The following is a 7,666-nucleotide window of genomic DNA, read 5'->3' as shown; positions in this document are numbered from 1 at the left end:
TCATCTGCATATCTGAGGTTATTGATATTTCTCCCCGCAATCTTGATTCCAGCTTGTGTTTCTTCCAGTCCAGAGTTTCTCATGATGTACTCTGCATATAAGTTAAATAAGCAGGGTGACAATACACAGCCTTGACGTACTCCTTTTCCTATTTGGAACCAGTCTGTTGTTCCATGTCCAGTTCTAACTGTTGCTTGCTCACCTGCATACAGGTTTCTCAAGAGGCAGGTCAGGTGGTCTGGTATTCCCATCTCTTTCAGAATTTTCCAGTTTATTGTGATCCACACAGTCAAAGGCTTTGGCATAGTCAATAAAGCAGAAATAGATGTTTTTCTGGAACTCTTTGGCTTTTTCCATGATCCAGCAGATGTTGGCTATTTGATCTCTGGTTCCTCTGCCTTTTCTAAAACCAACTTGAACATCTGGAAGTTCGCGGTTCATGTATTGCTGAAGCCTGGCTTGGAGAATTTTCAGCATTACTTTACTAGTATGTGAGATGAGTGCAATTGTGTGGTAGTTCGAGCATTCTTTGGCATTGCCTTTCTTAGGGATTGGAATGAAAACTGACCTTTTCCAGTTCTGTGGCCACTGCTTACTGAGTTTTCCAAATTTGCTGGCATATTGAGTGCAGCACTTTCACAGCATCATCTTTCAGGATTTGAAATAGCTCAACTGGAATTCCATCACCTCCACTAGCTTTGTTCGTAGTGATGCTTTCTAAGGCCCACTTGACTTCACGTTTCAGGATATCTGGCTCTAGGTGAGTGATCACACCATCGTGATTATCTTGGTCGTGAAGATCTTTTGTGTACAGTTCTTCTGTGTATCCTTGCCACCTCTTCTTAATATCTTCTGCTTCTGTTAGGTCCATACCATTTCTGTCCTTTATCAAGCCCATCTTTGCATGAAATGTTCCCTTGGTATCTCTAATTTTCTTGAAGAGATCTCTAGTCTTTCCCATTCTGTTGTCTTCCTCTATTTCTTTGCATTGATCGCTGAGGAAGGCTTTTTTATCTCTCCTTGCTATTCTTTGGAACTCTGCATTCAGATGGGAATATCTTTCCTTTTCTCCTTTGCTTTTCGCTTCTCTTCTTTTCACATGGATCCAATATTAGGGTAGCAGTACAGACAATGATAGACACAGGGATCTTCCATTAGACTAGGTAGTGGAGACCATGGTAGATTCAGGGGTCCACCTTTAGACCTTGGAATCCTCTATTACTAAGTAGTGGAGACAAATACAAACACCAGACAAATACTGCTGCTGCTGCTGCTGCTAAGTCACTTCAGTCATGTCCGACTCCGTGCAGCCCCATAGATGGCAGCCCACCAGCATCCTCTGTCCCTGGGATTCTCCAGGCAATAATCCTGGAGTGGGTTGCCATTTCCTTCTCCAATGCATGCATGCATGCTAAGTTGCCTCAGTCATGTCCAACTCTGTGTGACTCTATGGACAGCAGCCCACCAGGCCCCTCCACCCATAGGATTCTCCAGGCAATAATCCTGGAGTGGGCTGCCTTTTTCTTCTCCACCAGACAAATACAGGGATCCTCAAATACAGACAAATACAGGGATCCCCCATTAGATTAGGAGTGCAGGCTAAGACATATCCAGGAATGCCCCAGGAATGGAGGAATGGAGACCCAGGTAGACACAGGGACCTCCATTAGACCCAGATAGATCCAGGACCCAACACTGAACTAAGCAATGGAGAGCAAAACAGACATAGGATCCACCGTTAGACCAGGAGTGCAAACCAAGACAGACCCAGGGATCCACATGAAATTAAAAGACAGTCCTTGGAAGAAAAGTTATGACCAACCTAGATAGCATATTGAAAAGCAGAGACATTACTTTGCCAACAAAGGTCCGTCTAGTCAAGGCTATGGTTTTTCCTATGGTCATGTATGGATGTGAAAGTTGGACTGTGAAGAAAGCTGAACACCTAAGAATTGATGCTTTTGCACTGTGGTGTTGGAGAAGACTCTTAAGAGTCCCTTGGACTGCAAGGAGATCCAACCAGTCCATTCTGAAGGAAATCAGCCCTGGGTGTTCTTTGGAAGGAATGATGCTAAAGCTGAAACTCCAGTACTCTGGCCACCCATGCGAAGAGTTGACTCATTGGAAAAGACTCTGATGCTGGGAGGGATTAGGGGCAGGAAGAGAAGGGGACGACAGGATGAGATGGCTGGATGGCATCACTGACTCGATGGACGTGAGTCTGAGTGAACTCTGGGAGTTGATGATGTACAGGGAGGCCTGGCGTGCTGCGATTCATGGGGTCGCAAAGAGTCGGACACGACTGAGTGACTGAACTAAACTGACCTGAACTGAAATACCAAGATAAATCCAGAGAACCACCATAAGACAGAACAGCTGATGCAAAGGCGTTACGATTTTAATTCTTTGGAAGCTCGAGGTACAACCAGAAGTTCAGTGTGGCCACCCCTGGAAGTCTCTGAGATGGCCCAGGTGGACAGAACTGGCTCTGTGGTGCCTGGCAGGTAGCAGCAAAGAGATTGGTATCTTGTGGGACAGTAGGGCAGGGTCCCAGCAGGCCAGCCCCTCCCTGCCTTTGCTTTCTTAGTCTAGTAGACACTCATGTTCAGTGTAATATATAAGGGCCCTCCTCTTTCCTGAGTCAGAGTTGTTTCTCCCCATAATATTTAGACCTGTGGGTCACACATAATGACTTTCTTCATTTCCCTTGATATGAACCAAGCATGTTCGTCCCATCTGTCACACTGAGAATCCAGGGGCGTCTGCAGGGCCCACTGTGATCTGCCGCCTCCAGACCACACTCAGGGACATATGACAGTGGCTCAGTCATGTCTGACTCTTTGCAAGCCCATGACTATACACTCCATGGTATTCTCCAGGCCAGAATACTGGAGTGCATAACCTTTCCCTTCTCCAGGTGACCTTCCCAACCCAGGGATCGACCCCAGGTCTCCTGCATTGCAGGCAGATTCTTTACCAACTGAACCACAAGTCGTGTCTTCCTTTGAGCCCCAAAGGGAAGCCCTCAGGGACAGGGGACCCCAGAATTCCCTACAGATGGCCCCATGCTCACCTCTGGGGTCTTGTGGCCTTCTCGTTGGCTCTGATGTTTTGTGCACAACACTGTACCCAGGACAGCTGTCTGAAGATGCATTAGCAGGGTTGGAAGGGGAGGTCTGGTGTGGCCCTTGAAATCACAGGATAGAGCTGGTAGGAGCTGCCTGCGGGCTGCCTGCACTACCACAGGCTGGGCCAGGGCCTGGTTGTTTAGAATGTATATGCTTCCCGGGGCTGCTATAACAAGGTCCCACTGACTGGGGAGCTTAGGACTCCAGAAGTGTGTAATCTCAGGGTTCTGGAGGCCAGAAGTCTGAGGTGAAGGTGCTGGCAGGGCTGTGCTCCCCGTGAAGGCACTAGAAGTGGTCTTTTCCACGCCTCTCCCGCATTTCTCTTCAGATAATTCCTTGGCTGTGGCAGCATCATTCCAGTTTTTACACAGCTGTTCTGTCCCTTTGTGCATGTCTGTCTCTGTGTCCAAATTTCCCCTTTTTATAGGGGTCCCAGTTCTATTGGAATAGGGCCACCCTAATGACCTTGTTTTAACTTGATTGCTTCTGTAAAGACCATATTTCAAAATAAGGTCATGTTCTGAGGTACTCAGGGTTAAGTCTCAATCACTTGAATTTTGACAAGGACATAGTTCAACCCGTAACAGCCTATAACATGTCAGGAGTGAGACAACATGTTTTCTTGGCCATCTGTGGCACACTTACATGTTCTGGGTATTCAAGCATGTGGTGCTGGCCTCCATTTGTCCTGTTAAGGAACTGGGAGTGGCCTGAGACTTCTGTACAAGAAACCGTCCATCTTGTTATGCCTCAGAACACCCACTTGTGTCAAAGACATCTTCAGGAGCAGTGGGAGACAGTGGGTTCTCGGCCAATATGAACTCAGTCTAGACCCCATCCATCTTTTCTGGGGCTTCTTGGAAAGGCATGCTCCTGGAACACCAGCAACACCTACCATGGGTAGGGAGGGAAACTGAGGCAGTAGCTCACCACAGACTCAGACTGCTTGGGCCACCACCTCACCCCCTGCCCCATGCATGTCAGGGATCATAGTTCTGACAGGCACCCAATGCCTGAGCCTTGAAAGTCTAATCTAAGGGATAGAAAAGATCCTGCCACCCTCCCAAGGGAAGGGAGACTGTGACATGATCAGGGATAGACCATCGTCTGAAAGCTAGGCCAACCCTACCTTCCCCCCACCTCTCCAAGACCTGGCCCAGATGGGGAACAGTGCCTGTGCTATGCCAGGCTGGTGTCCCCAGGCCCTCAGGCCTTAGCCACCTCCTTAAGGGAGCCCTCCCTGATGCCCTTCCCAGACAAAGCTGTTCCGTGCTGCATGACCCCAAGTTCTATGAAGCAGACAAGACATATGGCTCCCCTGCTGAAGGCAGCATGTGGGCAGCTGGCAAAGAGGCAAGAAAAAGCCAGCAGAGGCTCTTAAGAAGCTGACCCAAGCCTTGGCCTCTCTGTATTTGGGGATCCAGCCCCCACCCCATTACCTCTTCCCCATCTTCATTGGCATCTGGGAGCACAGAGTATGCCCAGACAAACACTTGTTGAATAAATGAACTGGCAGGAAGGAACCAGGGAGACTGGTGAAAGGGGAGGGTTCTGGAAGCTCTGGGTCTCAATATTCTGCTCTGTAAAATGGGCTTACACACATGCTACCAGAGATTTTGAGGGGATGCTGAAGATCTTGTCTGGGCATCTCCTTCCCTCAAGACTTAGCTGGAGTGTTGCCTGTCCCAGAGAGCCTACCTTAACCTGATTCCCCTGACACAGCATCCATAGGCCATGGTACCCCAGGGGGTGGTCATTTTGTGTGTGTTTGTATAATAACCTTGGAAATGTAAAATGCTTTTTGTTTTTCTTTAAATATTCATTTTTTCTCTCAGTATAAAAATAAGATTTTTATCTTAAAAACTTCTCATAATGGACCAAGGCTAGAAAATTCCATCCCAAAGTAAGAGTCAGGGCCTGCCTCCTCCCAGCTGCCTTGGGTGGTCTCATGGGCTTAAGGGCTTCCCAGGTGGCACTTGTGGTAAAGAACCCGCCTGCCAATGCAGGAGACATGAGAGATGTGGGTTCTATCCCTGGGTCAGGGAGATCCCCTGAAGTAGGAATTGGCAACCTACTCCAGTATTCTTGCCTGGAAAATCCCATGCACAGAGGAACCTAGTGGGGTACAGTCCATGGGGCCACAGAGAGTCAGACCTGAATGAGCAAAGTGACTAAGCACTTTTAAATTAAGAGCAATTATTTTAAAAAGTAATCTAAACTTGTAGCTCCAATGAGCTGGGTACCTGGGGAGAGAAGAATTCTCCCCAAAATATTTTCTGCCAGGCTGTTTGTCATCCTCCACACACACTAGTCCTCTGGCTGCTCCAAAGGCAGGCCAGAGCTGGTTCTTTTCTGTAGGGAATGCCTGCCCGGAGCCCACTTCCCATCAGGGCTCTGACTGCTGGGTTGTCTTCCCTGGCCCTGAGTCTGCACAAGTGAGGCATTCCTTGACTTTCAGGAGGGAGAAAGGTGAGTTACCCCCGGTGACATCTGAGCCACCACCCACAGGTTCACAGTGATGGCTTGGAGATATGTAGCAATGCAGCTGGGAGGAAGCAGGCCTATGGGCTCTGTGCTTTCCTGGGGGGGCAAAAGCAGATGACGGAGTCATAGAAAAGAGAGGACCAGCCCCTCCTGAATGCCAGGCCCACTTGGGAGCCAGGACACAGGGTGCCCAGGAGGGACAAAGCCTGATGGGTTGCTTTGGGGGCTCCTCCTTCACCTCTGGGTGGCCAGATTGTGGCTCATTTTCTCCTGCCTCTTGACGCTTCTCTGTGTTTTCTGATTTTTTTTGCAATAGGCATGAATCTATTTCTTTTCAGAAAACAGGAGACTAATAAAGATTTTAAAGGTGGAACACATGTAAATGATTACACACAGTCACTGGACAGTTCTGAATTCTACCTGTCAGAAAAGATATGGACTGGCCCCTCATTTACAGATGGGGAAGCTGGACTCAGGGAGGTAGAATGATCCCACCTGTGGCCATTTGCCTGCTCGAATGATGCCTCATTACTGTGGTCTGAGGGCTCACTCACAGGGTTTGGGTGTGCTCTGCCACGGGGAAGGGGTATGTTTTCACAGACAGAAGTTTTTCCTAGGTAAGCCTGGGGTAAAATGTGCGTTGGTGAGTCTAGGGTAATCCAGAGGGTTGGTGGTTTTGAGCCAGTTAAGCTTCTTTGAGGCCATATACCTGCACAGCCAGCATGGCAGGAGCCCGAGTCCCCAGTGACAGGAGAGGTATGAGAGCCTGTCTCCCCATGCTCCCTGCCTGCTTCCCCCTGCCTAACACAGCCCCTGTGACCTCTTGGCCCTCATCATCCCCTCACAGGGCATTTTAACTACTTCTGTACCCTGCTGGTCGACTTTGGGTAAGCTCTGCCCTGTCTCTGGGCTCCTGTCTCCTCCCCACCTCTCCCAAGCCACATCTACTGAGGCTGTGGCTCAGGGGCACTGAGGCCCAGGCTTGTGGCCTGGCACACACCTTGTGGGAAGGCACTTCCTGGGCGTCCTAGGGAGTGGTCTTTCATAAGGTCTGGAAGGCTGGCCAAGGCCATCCAAATGAACACATTGGAGAGACCTGCGTGGAACAAGTGCTTGGAGGGCTCCCATTTCACAGATGGGGAATCTGAGGCCTGGGGGAAGGATCCGCCATAGCAACAGAGCTCACCCCCAAGGCCCAGCCTCTGGGGCCTGACTTTCTGGTTCTCTCTGCCTCTCAGTTTCCCTGAGATGGGCCAAAGGAAGGACAAGATGTACATTGCAAGACCAAGTGTGCTCAGGATGCGAGCCCCATCAGGGCCAGTAGGAAGGTTGGGACAGCCGAGAGCAGGAAGGGGCTGTTCTGAGCCCTGCAGCCTGCGTACCTACTCACCTCCTCACTCCCTGTGCTGACAGCTGCTTTTCTATCATTCAGTCTGATGATTACTGATTTTCCGGTAATCATCATGAGCGCTTTGCTGTCCCCATTTTACAAGTGAGAAACTGAGGCTCAGGCCTGTGAGTCATACATTTGCTAAGTAGCTGCATTAGTCATCTTCAAGGAATAGTAACCCAATATCAACCCAGAAGAGAAAGCTGTTGGCAGTTTCAAAGTTTTGAGGGAAGCCCTTCAGGCTAAGAATCCCAGAGCAGGGGAGCAACTCTTTCAGCATCCCAACACCTCATCCCAGAGGTGGGCTGGACCATGTGTTCATCCCTGGACAAAGAGCTGTGTCAGGTAGAGTCACTTGATGGACAAGGGTTCTGGGAACCTGTGACTGCATAACCACAGATAGTGTTTATAACAGATACTGTTTATTACAGCAACAGTCATTTCTGCTCATAAATCTGCAGTCCAGGCAGGGCTCAGCACCTTGGCTCTGCTCCACAGTGAGACTCCACTAGAGAGGGCTCATCCCAGGGCATCATCACCTCTCCACAGGCTGCTTGAGCTTCCTTATGACATGGCGCTGTCTTCTAGGAGCAAGCATTCCTGAAGACAGGAAACTGCGTGTTTATCCATGCCTTAGCCTGGAATGTCACTTCCATTGTATTCT

This window comes from Bos indicus x Bos taurus, chromosome 8 (genome assembly GCF_003369695.1).
Source record: "Bos indicus x Bos taurus breed Angus x Brahman F1 hybrid chromosome 8, Bos_hybrid_MaternalHap_v2.0, whole genome shotgun sequence".
NCBI lineage: Eukaryota > Metazoa > Chordata > Mammalia > Artiodactyla > Bovidae > Bos > Bos indicus x Bos taurus.
The sequence above is the reverse complement of the archived record's forward strand: the minus strand, read 5'-3'. Positions refer to the sequence as shown.